The sequence below is a fragment of the Macadamia integrifolia genome, unplaced genomic scaffold (assembly GCF_013358625.1).
Source record: "Macadamia integrifolia cultivar HAES 741 unplaced genomic scaffold, SCU_Mint_v3 scaffold1259, whole genome shotgun sequence".
NCBI lineage: Eukaryota > Viridiplantae > Streptophyta > Magnoliopsida > Proteales > Proteaceae > Macadamia > Macadamia integrifolia.
Window position 1 is genome coordinate 50,864 of NW_024868136.1, and position 16,831 is coordinate 67,694.

Consider the following 16,831-nt stretch of genomic DNA (forward strand, 5'->3'; position numbering starts at 1 on the left):
GCCTTCTCCGACAGCCCTATGGGCGTATCGTGGGAGGGAGTTCACGGCTCGTACACGGAGTATACGCACACTGTGGTTGTAGTAGCACTAAAACCAAAGACTTAGTAATGTTGCTTAGGTGGATGTGATTTAAAATGTATAGCATGGCATGTAGTGCATATGATGTGTTGTGATGTGTGGACTGTTGTGTGGTCCATCTTTCTACTTACTGAGCTAGTGAGCTCATCCCACGTGTACACCCCCCTTTTTAGATGATTTTGCAGGTCATACATCTGAGGAGCATGGGGTGGGTCCCACAGTCGAGTTTCCTGAAGAGGACTGGTGGACCCCTGAGGAGTTAGAGCACGGCGCCGACTGCTCGTGTGAGAGTTGTGCTGCAGGACAGCAGTTCTGAGGCCGTGCTGAGCTCCACTTCTGAGGCCGAGCTGAGCTCTTCTATATGATGCCGAGCTGGGCACAACCCTTGATGCCGAGCTGAGCTCCAGCCTTGAAACCGAGCCGAGCTGTGAACTCTGATGGTTTTTGATGATTTCCTGTATATACTTGATATTTGAATTTTATTCTTTTTGTGTATATATCATGCCTTCGGGCCCAAATGTATATAATTATTGTATCACCATTCGGGTATCAAGTATATAGGATTTATTCACAGGTAAAACTTAGTCTTCCGCTGATATGATGAACTTATGTTAGAGTGCGTATGCTGTGGTGGAATACAGTATCTGATGATCCTGGCAGGTTTGGGTTAACCGGTGTTAACTCGGTCACCGCTCCGGTTCAATGTGAACGGGGTGTGACAGTGGTTACCTCACAAGAGGGACGAGAGTTCCTGACTTGAAGGGAAAACAATAATCTACTACTGAATGTGAACAAAAAGAAAGAGCGAGTCACGTTTTTATCTTGGAGGAGCTTTGGCGATCATCCATGTTTACTAAACACAAATGGTTTGAGAATAGAGTTATTATTAAGGTATGTACCCATGTAATAGTAGAAGATTTGGCAACTACTGCTGCCCCTATTTCCTCAGGCAGAGCTCCAGGTTGAGGGGTTACTTGGAATGTAGCCAAGATATTCGTATCTTTGGTTTCATTGTCAAGAGTATAATAAATCAATTTGTTATCTCTAACACCAGCTATAAATTGACACTTTCTTTTATTTCTATTTCTGGTGACATAAGTACCATCCTAAATTTATAAATTAAGAATTTTCTCACAACAACAAAATCTACTCGACATGAAATGCATGGCAGGGAACAAAGATTAATATATCTATCTACCATATTTATTATCGACTTGCCTCCTTTAGTATGTCTTGACTCTATCACCAATATAAGAGAGAGAGAGCGAGAGGAAACGTCATCCAATGCCAAGCAAAGACATCATGCTAGGCCATATCCAAGCAGTGAAGTAATGATACATATGGATTAATATACTTATATATCATCCATATTTATTATGCATGGTCTTCTTTTGTTATAATTTGTTGATGTAGAAATCTGACTGTCGGCTCCAAGAGAGAAACCTACAAAATAGGGGCCGGAGGGGTACTCCGGCCAAGAGGCTCCAATGCCTAAGTCAGTTTCAGACACCACAAATAGTTTATTGGAGCAGTGGAAAGAGAGAGTGAGAGTTACCTATTTTTCCCTTTATAGAGTGGATGTGGTGAAATCCTAGTCCCCATAGGGGTGAAATGACTTGTTTGCCCTTGTAGATAGGTACCTTGAGTTGTGAAGAGTCCCTTGGTCTATGGTTGAGCGCCATGTGTCCTATGCTTATTGGTGAGGTTATTTCATGGTGTACCATATGCCCCCCACTCCCTTAAGTTCCTAGAAGAGGGAGTTGAGGGAGTAAATGCTTGGTCTTGTCCCGTGATTATAATTGAACTCGTACCGCCAATTAAAGGTTGGGATGCAACTCTTGGATAGACTTGAGCTCGTGCCTTAATGAAGGGTCAAGATGCTCAGGTCTTGGATGCGCTTAAGCTCGTGTCTTAATGAAGTTCGAGGGACTTAAGGCCTTTCGGCACGCTTGAGCTTTCGTCATATTGGAGGTCGAGGGACTCAAGTCCTTTTGGCACGCTTGAGCTCATACCTTGATGAAGGTCTTGAGACTCAAGGTCGCTATTATGCTTGAGCTCGTACCTTGATGAAGGTCGAGTGTCTCAAGGTTGCTATTATGCTTGAGCTCATACCTTGATGAAGGTCGAGTGTCTCAAGGTCGCCATTATGCTTGAGTCCGTACCTTGATGAAGGTCTAGTGTCTCAAGGTTGCCATTATACTTGAGCTCGTACCTTGATGAAGGTCGAGTGTCTCAAGGTCGTACACGCATATGAAGTAATATAGATGTCAAGGATCAGATATTATGCTCATAATAGAGGTTGAAGACCATATATTGTGCTCATAACGGATGTGGAGGACCAAATCTTATGCTCATAATAGATGTTGAGGACCAAATCTTGGGTATCATATGCCCTTCACTCCCTTGGGCTCTAATAGAGGTCGAGGGAGTATATGATTGCTCAAAGGAAAGGGTGTTAAAGACTCGGCACTGGCTACGTGTCCTTAAACGAGCTATCCAGAATGTGTAGACCAGAAGCTTGGCTTGTAGGGATCCAAGGACTGACCTTGGGAGTGGTTATCCGAGACAAATGTTGGGCTTTGAGAGTGGTCACCTTTGCTTTGAGTCCTTAGTGTTGTGGTCATCTCTATTATCACTCTTTATATTGGCTCCTACGAAAGGAGGATTAGGTAAGTGAAGCAAGGTTCTGGCATCTATATTTATTAAGTATAAATTGAATCTAAATATAAATTAAATATAAGTTGGTAGATGACTTATCTGTGAGGCTAGGTTGAGGCCTAAAGCCAAGGTGAAGTTTGAGCTGAAGTGATCGGTGACATATTACCCAAACATGAGAAGGAGGTCACCTCATCCTACTATTTATAAGTTGGAACTTGTGAATTTATGACCTGCGAGATGCTTGTCTTCAAGGTGATCAGCTTTAAGGTGATTGACATTGAGACCACCTGTAGTGCGGTCGACTGTAGTATGGTCAAATGTACTATAGAGAGATTGGTCGGGGAATGCTTTGTTCCACCCAATTTGCATTGACCAAGGCATTATGGTGAGTGCAAAATAGTTGTGCCTATTGGAAAGTTGGTATGTTGCAACGGAGCTGTAACCAATCGTGCCTCCCTCCAGTGACTACTACAGCATGGTCAGCTTTGAGATGATTGTTAGTGATTCTAAATCCTAGAATCATTTGAATGACCTATAGTGTATAGAATACAAGAATGAATAATGGAAAGAAATCGATCACATACCCGTTGAGCATGAATAAAGTCCCTAAATCAAGGTTGACACTTGTGCCAAGAATTATGATGAAGAACTATGCAATATGGGACCTTCTACTGAGATCTTCTGCAGCCTCTTACTATGGGATCTTCTCTCTGTCTCTACACTAGCTCTATGAGAAAGCAGTGCTCCCAAAATATTATTATGAAAAGTAATAGCTGCAGGGACCGTCAGTATTCTATATATAATAGAATTCCTAAACCCTATTCTATTCCCACAATAGAATAGGGCTAGAAGTTTCCTAATTAGAGTGGTCCTTATTCTTTTGGACCCAATGGGTCAATCAATATCAGTTAAGCCCACACAAGAGTCCTAACAATCTCCCACTTGGGCTACACTGATACTGATGTCTTTCCATTGACATCTGGCCAAATAATCCCAAGATTGAATACCACTCAAAACAAACTTTGATCCAATCAATAATCTCCATTGTTGAATAATAGTAGAAAATACACCTTAATATACGGCATATAACTATCTAATGTTACAAACAACAGAAAATTATCAATTCAAGTCGCCTGGAAACATAGATATAAGGAATTACATCATAACTGTGATCACATAAGATATATCCTTCCTTATAGGTCTGATCCTGATCTAAAGATCATCCTACCTTGAAAACCTCACAGGTAGAGAATTTTAATATTAATCAATACTTAGGCAAACCACCATTTTCTTGTATTAATATCTCACTTTGGCATACAGCCTATGGTTAACAACCACCTCCATGGATTTAGGATAAATACCGCCATAAATCACGAAACTTGGCTAAACACCGCCATTAACTGTGACATGTCAAAGTAAACCACAATAATCATACAATAATATGATGAGAGAGAATATAAATGAACACTATACTGGAAAGTGAACATCCTCAATATAGATTGTGCTTAAAATGTATGATCTAACAAAATAATGCTTATTACAATACCACTATGGATAAGTAAACTCCCACTAAACAAACATATCAAAAGATTCCATCACACCCATGTTAGAAACATGAATCTTAAAAATTCCCACTGGAAGATCTTTGGTCAGAGGATCACCAACCATCTCTTTAGTAATAATACGCTCAACAACGATCTCCCCAGCGTTGATCTTCTCACGAACCAGAAGATATTTAATCTCAATGTGTTTGGAGCTGCTAGATCTCTTGTTATTCTTTGCAAAGAAAATAGCAGAAATATTGTCACACCACAAATGCAAAGGCTTAAAGATAGAATCTACAACCTTTAGTTCAGATATGAAGTTCCTCAGCCACACTGCCTGCTTGGTAGCTTCATAAAGTGCCACAAACTCAGCTTGCGTAGTGGATGAAGCTAAAATAGTTTGTTTGGCACTCTTCCAAGAAATAGCTCCTCCTCCCAATATAAAAATGTATCCAGAGGTAGACTTTCTATCATCAGTACACCCTCTGAAGTCTGAGTCAGAATACCCCACAACTTCAAATTTTTCTGATTTACTGCACACTAGCTTGAAGTCCTTTGTCCGCTGTAAATAACGCATAACCTTCTTGGCTGCAATCCAATTAGCCAGACCAGCATCAGATTGAAACATGCTAAGTACACTAATTGCAAAGGCAATGTCAGGGTGAATACAAACTTGTGCATACATCAAACTTCCAACAGCAGAAGCATAAGGCTTGTCATTCATTGAGCTCCTCTCAATATTATTCTTTGGATATTGTTACTTGTTCAACTTATCTCCTTTACTGATGGGTGCTTCATCACCAAAACATTTAGATACGTTAAACCTCTTTAAAACTTTATCAAGACATGCCTGTTGTGATAGCCCAAGTAACCCCCATGGCCTATCACGACTAATCTCGATTCCAAGCACATAACTTGCTTCACCCATGTCCTTCATTTCAAAGTTTTCTGAAAGAAAACCCTTGGTCTCCATCAATAAGGTTTTGTTGCTGCTAGCCAACAGAATGTCATCCACATAGAGCACAAGAAAGATGAAACTACTCCCACTGAGTTTTAGATATATGCACTGATTGATTGGATTTTCTACAAAACCAAAAGAAGTCACAACTCGATCAAATTTTAAGTACCATTGTCGAGATGCTTGCTTTAACCCATAAAGAGACTTTTTCAGCATACAACCAAAGTCATCTTTACCATTTTCCTCAAAACCTTCAGGTTGTCTCATGTACACCTTCTCTGACAGCTCTCCATTCAGAAATACTGTTTTCACATCCATCTGATGTATATCTAGGTCAAAATGGGCAACAATGACCATGATAATTTTGAATGAGTCCTTTGATGAGACAGGTGAGAAGGTTTCCTTGTAATCTATCCCCTCTCGCTGAGTAAAACCTTTTGCCACGAGTCTAGCTTTGTAGTGTTCTACTTTACCTTGAGAATCTGTCTTGGTTTTGAAAACCCACTTAGATGCAATAGCCTTACAATCCTTTGGAATTTGCACTAATTCCCATACTCCATTGTTGGTAATGGATAACAGTTCTTCTTTCATTGCTTCTACCCATTTGTCTAAATGCTTATGATTAACTGCTTGAAGAAAAGTAACAGGGTCTTCTTCTTGTCCTATGTCAAACTCACACTCATTCAAATAAGAAACATAATCAGAGTGTAGAGAAGGCTTGCACACTCTAGTAGACCTCCTTATAGGTTCAGATGGAAGACTACCAATATTAGCGGTATCAGGAGGTGATAGTGGGTCTGCAATAGCAATATCTGTCCCAACTTGCAAATCATATTCAATTGGAGTTTGAGTGACTATATCATCAGACAAGATGGGATTGAGATCAATAAGTGAATTTCTCAACTCAACAGGTGCTATCTCAGGGGTGTCAAACTCCCCTTCTTCAAAAGAGAAATTACGAGGAGTTCTAGACTCTTCATTGCATTCAACAAATCTAGCATGAGTGGTCTCTATAATTTTGTGTCCTGGACCAGGACAATAGAATCTATACCCTTTAGACCTCTCTGGGTATCCCACAAAATATCAACTTGTAGTCCTTAAGTCAAAAACTTTTTCTTGAGGGTTAAAGACTTTGGCTTCTGCTTGACATCCCCACACTCGCAAGTGTCTAAGGCTAGGTATTCTGCCACTCCAGAGTTCATAGGGAGTTTTATTCACAGATTTGTTTGGCACTCTATTGAGAAGATAAACAACAATTTTAAGTGCCTCTCCCCATAAGGATTCTGGTAAGGTGGTATTGCTCACCATAGAACGGACCATGTCTTTCAGAGTACGATTTCTTCTTTCAGCTACTCCATTCTGCTGAGGTGTTCTAGGCATGGAATATTGAGGAGCTATCCCATGTTCTTGCAAGAATTTTGCAAAAGGACCAAGCAACTGCTCAAAATCACCACTTCTCCCATAATATTCTCCACCCCTGTCGGATCTGACCACTTTGATCTTCTTGGAGTGAAAAAGTTCAACTTCAGCTTTAAAAATCTTGAAAACATCTAGAGCACTAGATTTCTCACTGATAAGGAAGACATACCCATATCTTGACCAATCATCAATAAAAGTTATGAAATAACGGTGCCCAGTGAGTGTAGGGACAGGAAAAGGCCCACAGATGTCAGTGTGAATGAGGTCTAATACTTCAATGCTGCAAGTAGCATCCTTTTTCCTGGAGACTGTCATCTTTCCCTTAATGCAATCTATACATGTTTCCATGTTCTGAAAATCAATATCTTTTAAGATCCTTTCCTTTACCAATCTTTTCATCCTCTTGGTTGAAATATGACCCAACCTTCTATGTCATAACATAGAGGAGTTCTCATCAATCAGAGAGCGTTTCACTCCCACATTCAGAACCCATGAAGAATTACAATTCAATCTATAAAGCCCATCAACAAGAGTACCACTACCAATAGAGACAGAATCATGTAATAAACAAAATCCAACTTGATTAAAATTAACAGAATAACCATCTGAACAAAGTCTAGAAACTGAAATCAAATTCCTCCTTATAGAGGGAACATAAACAACATCCTTCAAATCAAAAAATGAGTCTGAATGAAAAAATAATCTAATAGTTCCTATGGCTTCCACTTCAACTCTAGCTCCATTGCCCACGAACACCGTCACTTCATCCTTGCTTGGCACCCTCCTGCTTAGGAACCCTTGCAAGGAATGAGTGAAGTGAATAAATTACGCAGAATCTAACCACCATGAATCAATTGGTACATTAATTAAGCAAGATTCAAAACATACTAAAGATAGATTCATACCATCATCCTTCTTTTTCTCAAGGTAGGTCTTCCTCTTAAAACAATCATTCTTCATGTGTCCTTTGGCCTTGCACCAAAAACACTCTATGCCACTCATGTCTTTTTATACCCCAGATTCTTTGAAATTTTGCTTTCCCTTCTTGTTCTTCCCTCCTTTAAATGGAGTGAATTTTCCTTTCTTAAAGAACTTCTTGATCCCTTTGCTAGGTCCCATAGAAGATGAAGTCTTACCTTGAGTAAGATTGACACTTTCAACTTTGGTCCTATTAATGGTTCCCTCTTCCTGGGTTACCACAGTGATCAATTCATCAAGTCTCCATTTATCCTTCAATGTATTATAAGTAGTCTTAAGAGTCTTGTAGCTCTCAGGTAGAGAGTTCAAAGCAATGGTGACCACGAAGTCATCATCAAAGTTAATACATGCACCTCTGATCTTGTTTCCTAAGGAAACCAGTTCCAGTATATGCTCTCTAGCACTTCCTACTCCATCAAATCTAGCCCCAGTTAATTGGCTCATGAGATCGTGAGCCTGTGATTTCTTAGAGCTATCAAACTTAGCTTTTATAGCAGCCAAATACTCAGAAGCAATATCCTTTTTAGCAACACTATCCTTGATGGACTCAGGCAAAGCACTTTTAATAACAGCCAAGGACTTCCTATTTGCAGTGACCCACTTGTCATAATCCCCTTTCTCAGTTTGGGTACTAGTTGAAGTAGGTTCAGCTGGTTTGGTGGTCCTAGTACACAGGTCTAGGTCCTTGAGAATCATGTAGACCTCTAAGTCTTCCATCCTTTTGTTGAAATTATCCCCAGTAAGCTTAGAAATATCAAGTACACCAAAACTAGAAGACATCCTGTTGAATATTTCAATAAAGAATATTCTATTCAACATACAGACATATATGTAAAAGAATAAGCATGTAACAATTAGCAAAATTAAACATTACATGCTCAAGTATCAATTACTTCATGAGTGTCAACCGGAACTACATTCTTGACCTTTGGGTCTGAAACATACTGGTCCACTCAAGTTTCTGCTATTACTGCGAGACTTCTTCTAAATTTCGAAAAGTACCGCCATCTTTGGATGGACAGCATCTTCTAGGTTGAGAAATCCCTAATTCTTTTTTTTTTTTATTTGCTTTAACTTTAACTTTTCTTTGATAATGTCTGGGTGAACATTAGCAACCTTGATACCAACCATTATTCTCTGCCTTTTCAAACAAAGAAGACCTTTGATTTGTATTCTATTACAATAAGGTTGAACTTTACCACTTTGGTGGATTCCACCCAATCTTACTGCAATAGTCTACAAATTCATTCCGGCAGCTAAAAGTGGGATTGTTTAACCATGAATAAAAAAAATATTCATAAACAAAAGCATGAACTACATTACTAAGAATAAACAAGTTCATATTCTGATATGCAAGTAATGTATGAGTTAATTTTTCTTTCATTTCTTCCAATTAATAGGAAAATTATAAAGAATCATTAAACACCCATACTTGTAATTTATACAAAATAGATCATAAAAGTTGATCAAAACTAGGCTTATAAGATATCAAAACGAAGAGCACGAAAACTAGACTTAACGCAAAAAACCAGAGTGAAAAATTCTTCACCGTTTTCCCGTACGAGCCATTTGAAGTTACAGTTTTTTTTTAAAGGAATCAAAATCAATCCAAACCAACTGGTTTGGGCATATTAGTTCCAAGTCAAATTCGGGTCAATTGGTCAACGACCCGGTCAACCTTTGACCGAGTCAAATAGAGTTGGGCATGAGTTGACCCATTGCATACCGGGTCAACTCGGTAGGGTTTTCGAGTTGACCCGACGATGACTAGCCACCCTTTTTTTTTTTTTAACAAATTATTTTTTCTCTCTCCTCAGGTAGCCGATTTCTGACAGCACGTGCCGGTGCGCTCGGAGGTTTTCGATGACTTACGGCATACTACCGCGACCGTCTTCTCGTGCTCTACAACTTTTGTGAAGAAAGTTTTCCCACACAGGATCTTTAAGTAAGAGTAAAATAATGATTTTCAAAAATTGAACCCCAAATCTTTTTCTTTTTTCTTAAATAATTTCTTGATTCTAACACCATAGTGTAGGCTCTGATACCAATTGTTAGTGATTCTAAATCATAGAATCATTTGAATGACCTATAGTGTATAGAATACAAGAATGAATAATAGAAAGAAATCGATCACATACCCATTGAGCGTGAATAAAGTCCCTAAATCAAGGTTGACACTTGTACCAAGAACTATGATGAAGAACCACGCAATATGGGTCCTTCTACTGAGATCTTCTGCAACCTCTTACTATGGGATCTTCTCTCTGTCTCTACACTAGCTCTGTGAGAAAGCAGTACTCCCAAAATATTATTATAAAAATAATAGCTGCAGTGACCGTCAGTATTCTATATATAATAGAATTCCTAAACCCTATTCCATTCCCACAATAGAATAGGGTTAGAAGTTTCCTAATTAGAGTGGTCCTTATTCTCTTGGACCCAATGGGTCAATCAATATCAGTTAAGCCCACATAAGAGTCCTAACAATTACAACCTCTGTGGTGCTTATTTGCTCCTGAGCTTTTCTCTTTCTTGACTTCTTTTGTCTTCAAGTCTAATCTTTTGATATTTGAAACATCTTTGGATCTATTAGCTCCTAAGGTTCATGTGCCCGGATCTCAGGCACCCTGAGGAGCTTCCCTTCCCTGTGACTACGAGATGGGGGATACTCATATAGCGAGGGGGTGATCTGTCATTCCTCCACTCTCTTTTAAACAGTGTCACTGTGGTAAGCCTTGTTCACTCTTTTAGTTCCATTACCTTCTTTGCATAGCACTTATTCTTCTGTTTGTGCAGGTTGACTAGAGGCCCTTTCTGAGGATCGACTTTCCCGAGGCTGCACGGCGGGATCGAACCATATCCTTGACCCAACTGAGGGTATTGTTTTGAGGTCTTGAGTAACCTGGGTTGATGACTCCCTAGGCATGGAGGGAGATTAAGCTATGGAGGCTGAGACGGTCTGTGTCCCTTGACTCCCTAGGGTCCTGCGGTATGTATTTCTTTCTCATCATCTTTCTTGTCACTATTTGGGTTCATCTTCTGATGTTAGCTTCTTATAGTACCGGACATGCCCCATGGCTCCTCTGCCTTCTCAGCCACAGCCTGATGCAGCTAGGGCTTCCGGGGTGAAGTATTCTTCTGCATCGGCCAGGCCTTCACACCATATGGCCACCATATCATTTCCAAGGTTCTTGGGCTGGTTTTGTCCTGATGGGGCTAACCCTGCTATTCGAAGGGTAGTTTTGCAGACCTTGGAGCATGATGCAGCCCTCGGTCTTCTCATCCATTATGATTGTTTGAGTATTATTGCGATCCTCTCATTGTTGCTTTTTCTTCTGTTCTTTTAACTGACATGGTTCTTTCCAGGTGTCTCCCGAGGCTTATGCCAAGACCCACCAAATGCATCAGGGTCTTTGTATGGAGTTGTACCGTGAGACCGAGCAGACACACTCCTTTGTATTGCACATTCCCCTTGATTTTGTCTTGTCACTGACACTTTATGTTCTGACCTCATTTTGTGTTTCTTAGGAAGCGAAAGTTGTCGAACTTCAGAGGAACTTGGATGACCTGTGGGTGCCATATGGCATGGAGGCGGTTGGTGACGTGATGATCGGGGAGGATGACCTCGGCTCTTCTGATAATGATGCCCAATTTTAGGGCCTTTTGTCTTTCCATTTTCATGCACATTGTCTGAAAACACAGATTCTTGATAGAGATGGGATTAGTACTCAGGATTTTCTTTTCTTTTTCCTTCTTTTTTTTTTTTCTTTCTTATCTTTTTTATTGTACCGTCAGATTCTTATTTTGGAATCAAAATTTATATTTGAAAGCTTTGCAAAAAACTTTTGGGGTTTGAATTCTTTAAGGCATGGTTGATTCCACGACTCAAGATTCCTTTAGAATAACTGAAATGATGCCAAAGTCCAAATACCATATCATTAATAAAATCAGTGAGTTACATCAATGTAAGGATTTACACTTTTACCCCTGCGACCAAAGACAGGATAAATGGGTCACAATTTTGGCGAACAACTCTTGGAGTTGGTAGAAGTTCACCAACTCCTCATGGTCTTTCGGCTCCACTCTATATTGCCGCATAATGTAGGATAGTAGATAAAAGATGTGTGGGTCAACCCCATCAACCTGACATAGTTGCACCCGAGGGTCTTTAACAAGAGATCCTTTCGGAGCCACCATGAGCGATTCCACCTTATATTTTGGGTAGTCTTCCCTTGCAGATATTTTTCCCAATCTGTGATAAGCTTGAACTCTGAGACTTCTCTCTTATCCTAATAATTAGAAACCTTCAGCTGACTTCCATTCAGAGGCTTAACCAGTTGCAACCTTTTAAGTAACCAAAGCTGAAAAATAGCAGGGCTTTCTCAGTAATGATTGGTCCTGAACTTGTGACGAAAACTCATGTCATCGAATCCCTTAAGTGTTTCTGTAAGAATTGTGGGGATAATGTCACTCCCCTCCTTCAGTTCCCTTACCACCTCTATAAGGACAAGCGGTGCCTCATATCCGGGTGTTCGGAGAATGTAACGTGCCAGCATGCAAAACAGAAAAGTGTCCTTCCACTGTTGCCAATAAGCTCCTTCCAATGATAGGAACTTAGTGAAGGTTCTCGTAACTTCCAGAATATCAACCTTTCCATATTTCATGAATTGCTTCATCTCTTCTTTCCCCAATCCGAAAAAGCTCTGGATTTCTTCTTAATAATCCTTCTTTAATGATGGTTGGATCGACCTTCCCTTGGGTTGAGAGAGCATGCAAGCCTGGAATTCTTCTAGGGTTGGACAAATCTCAATTGTCATGAAATGAAATATATGGAGATCGTTATCCCAATGCTGGGGCACCTGTCGAAGCAAGTAGTGATGCAATACCATGCATCCAAGGCGACCAAGTACTTGCATATTTGTGGATTCCAACAGATTGGTGCTTCAATGCTTACTTCAAAAGTCTATTTCCAAATGTTTTATCCAAAGAGTCCATGGCCTTTCCTGCAGTCATCACAAGCAATCAGAGAGATAAATTTTTATGATACAACTAGACTTTTACCACTGTTGCACCAAATCCCCCTTTTTTTGTGAACCTAATCAAGGATGGGGAACAAACTAGCCTTGATTACTAGTGTCAGGTGGCAATCCTTGGGGGATTTAAGTCCAGATAAGATCTTGAAGGACCATGGGTGGATGACAGATACAGTGGTGATTCCCGGGGAAACAAGTAATCATGATCTTTTAGGTACCTTGGTTATTAATTTGGGAACTCCCTATTGCTTGGAGACTATTGAGATTGCACTCATGTCAAGTTGCCTATGTATTCCTTGTGAGGAATTAGGTCTAACATAGTTCAGGGTGTCCACTCTTTCATACATAATATTTCTTGAGTTGATCTATATTGACCAATCCTATCACTTCTTCACCATTGAGGTCTATGAGCCTCATAACCTTTCCTGGCAAGATCTCCTTAATGGTGTACGGGCCACTCCAGTTTAGCCTGAATTTCCCTATTAGGTCATGAATGGGAGCTCTCTATTCCCGGAGTACCAATTCTCCTTCACCAATATTACGAGGCTTCACATGTTTGTTGAATGCTCTAGCCATCCTTTGTTGATATTTCCTTAGATTATCCATGGCCTTCATTCGCTTTTCATCCAAAAAGTTGAGCTCTTCATGCCTTGTTTTCACTCATTCTCCTTTAGATAATTGGCAATCTGTTTGAGATTTTAAAATGTAACCGCAAGCGTACGGATCAGTGTAGCTACGGGTCGAACACAGGGAGAGCAGCCACTTTATTTTTTTACTTCTTTTAATAATGGGAAAGTGAACCGATTAATGATTGTGATCTAATTTTAATTACCATCATAAACATATGTATTTAAAATAACGTCCTAACCATTTGTCATCTAAGAATTTAAACGTGCAAGCCACACAATTAAAATTAAATAAATAAATAGCTGAAAATAAACACTCCACGCAATTAAAAAGCAATGAAGGAAAAAAAATGCTGAAATAAAAATAAAGTAAAAGAAAGGGGATAAAGCTAGAGAGAGACTCATAAGTAGGTTTCTCTACTTAGCCTGAGGAATGCATCATAATATGAGCTTCCCTACTTGACCAGAGAGTCACTCTTACAAGGGTTACTCTATTTGGCTTTAGGGAAAGGGAGACAATTAAAATAAAAATAATAAAATGGTGATTCTATGGCTAAGAGGGGAAAAGCCAACACATACACTAGCCATGAACCTTGGGGGAAAGGGATAGCAATAATGTAATAACTAAAATTAAAATCCTAAATTAAGAAAGAAAGGGTAGTCAGAAGAGTGAATGAGAGGGGGGAGAGAAGACTACTGAAGTAGCCTACTTACTTGAACTTCAACGCTTAAACTGAAAACTTGATATATTTGAGATACTACCAGTACTAAAAACCAGATCTGGAATAAACCAAATCTAAAATTTCTAGTACCAGAGAAAACAAATCTGAAGAAAAAAACTGAACTTGAAAGACATGCTTCATAGCTTGTTCTTATCACCTAGAACTAAGCCTAGAACTAGAACTTGAAAATTACAACTTCAATTGCTTACACAATAAAAATAAAAGACTGAATAAAAAAAAAAAGTGTTTGCATTAATTGAATAAAAAGAACTTACAAAAGTGTTTAAAGCATAAACCTAGAACTAGAGCTAGAGAAAGAGAAAACTAGAGAAAGAGTTGGAGAAACTAAGAAAAAAACCCTAGAAGAAGAATGAATGCCTCTTCCCCTTGTGTTATTTCTATTATATAGAGAATGGGGGAGGGAAGCTAACGATTTTAGCTTCTAAAAAAAAAATGATTTTTTTTTATCTTGTTGATGAAGTGGAGAGAGGAGAGAAAACATGTGGAGAGATATTTTCCACGATTTTTCTTGCCTTATTTTTCCTTTTTTTTTCTCCCTTTTTCTATTGCTCTCTTCTTGCACAAGAAACCCCCTTTGGCCAATTTTTCTTGCTTGGATTTGGACAATATTCTATTTTAATGAGAAATTCCATCCATTTTGCTCTTTTTTTTTTTTTTCTTTACTATTTTTTCTCTTTATTTTCTCTCTTCTTCAAACTTGCATACAACCATCTTGGCCGACCTCCTTTAAGTGATAAGTAGGAGAGAGAAAATCTTCTAAAACAAAATGATGGTTAAGAGGTTCGAACTTGAGACCTCCTAATAAGGAAGGGATTTTGCACACCACAACTCACCAACTACGCTAAGTAGTTGTTGTTACCAAAAACGAATCTTCAATCACTTAAGGATGTGGTCCATCGATCCTTGTTAGCATTTAGAATATTTCTTATACTCTTGGGATAACTGCAGATGGGCTGGTTCTGCATCTCGGTTCAGTTCTGATCCATTATTCTTTTTCTAGCCCGAAAAGAATAATCACTTGTACAGTTGACACAAGATATGGTAGGGCTCCCTGGATTCTTATACTTGACTGCTATAGGCTGAGTAATTATGAAACTAATGTTACCTGCCAAGAACGCTTTTTTGGGCGCACTAGTGATACGTTTGTGAGTATATAAATCTTTTAGTACCTTTGTATAGGTGAGGATCTGAGATATGGCATCCAAAAGAGGGATGTTCACTTCTACCTTTTTGAAAACTTCTAAAATTTTATCTATGGAAGCAATCTTTTTTTTGTCTACCAAGCGATTAGGAAATGGGACAGGAGGAACATAAGGATTGTTAAAGATTTACCCTTTTTCAAAAGAATCATTTTTGATTTCCTCAAACAAATCATCTTTACTTTCAAAAGAATCTTTAGGTTCATCAGACGAACCTGGAACAAGAGGCACACTTGTGTCCTCAACTGAAGGAGAGTTAATAAGAGTAATAGATGGGGAAGATTTAGCAACACTCTGTTCATACTCTCTACCACTCCTAAGGGAATAAACAACATTACATTGGTTAGAGGGCCCTTGTTGGGTCTAACCTTGTGCTATATTCAATGGTGCATTAGTTGGTGCTTATGAACTAACAGCCTGATGATGCCTAGGGTTAGGCTCTGGTTGACTGGGTAAAGTTTCTTTCTTCCTCTTACGTATAATTGAGATAACTTGGGTGAGTTCTCTCATAAGATTTTGATGGCTTGTTATGAGGAGGGCCAAATTTTTTTTTCAAGTCACTTATTCTACTGGCCTCTCAGTGTTGGTAAACCCAGGGGGTTGCTGATAAGATGATAGGAGAGGGGCCCTAGGAAAACTAGCCTGAGGTCCTACATTTGACCTAGGAAAAGTATTTTGAGAAAAAGATTGTTGTGCAAAGGGGGGCCTTTGGGGTCCAGGTTAACCTTGATTATGAAAATTGAAAGGCCCTGCTTGGTTGTTCTAATTCCAAGAGAAATTTGGGTGATTTCTCCATCCTGGATTGTAGGTGTTACTATATGGATTATTCTGGCATAATGCATTAATACTATCATTAGAAGTGCCCCCAAAGGTGTTGGGGCATTCTTCTATGGTATGTCCAGGGGACTGACACCAAGCACAAATTTTAATCAAATTGACTGACGATGGCTCTCTAGAAATAATAGCCTCAATCCTCTTGATTAGGTTAACCAAATGGGCTTCCTTGGCTACTATCCCATCCATAAAATATCATTTTCCTCCTATGATTCTTTCACTCTCTTAGGTTTCACTCTCTTAGGTTGATTCCCACTCACGGGTTTTGTCAGCTAAGTCAAGTAAGAATTCCCATACCTTTCCTTCATCTGTAAAAGATGTGAATCCCTTAGGGCACATAGACCCTCTCATTTGTTTAGTTGGGTAATCAATACCCTCATAAATTATTTGACATAAATGCCATAAGTCTAGGCCATGGTGAGGGCATTCTTGGAGTAGATCCTTGAATCTCTCCGTAACTTTGGAAAAGGACTCACTATGTTTTTGCCTAAACTGAAGGATATTACTTCTAAGCTTATTGGTCTTGTGAGTTGGGAAAAACTTCTTAATGAAGACAACTGTGAACTGTTCCCATGAGATTATGGAATTTGTGGGTAACCCATACAACTACTTCTTAGCTTGGTCTTTTAATACAAAAGTGATAAACCTAAGCTTAACAGCATCATCAGAAAGCTGTTGGATCTTAATTAAAACACATACCTTTTTAAATTCCCTTAGAAATAAGTATGCATCCTTAGAGGTCAACCCATGGAAGTAGGGCA

The 16,831-nt window shown here is 39.2% G+C and overlaps 1 non-coding gene across 1 annotated transcript; it reads left to right on the plus strand.

Annotated features, from left to right (window-relative positions):
- Positions 1–16,479: 16,479 nt before the first annotated feature.
- On the plus strand, positions 16,480–16,586 carry LOC122063240. The gene has a single exon (XR_006135275.1). It is a non-coding gene; the product is annotated as a small nucleolar RNA R71 (small nucleolar RNA).
- Positions 16,587–16,831: the final 245 nt, after the last annotated feature.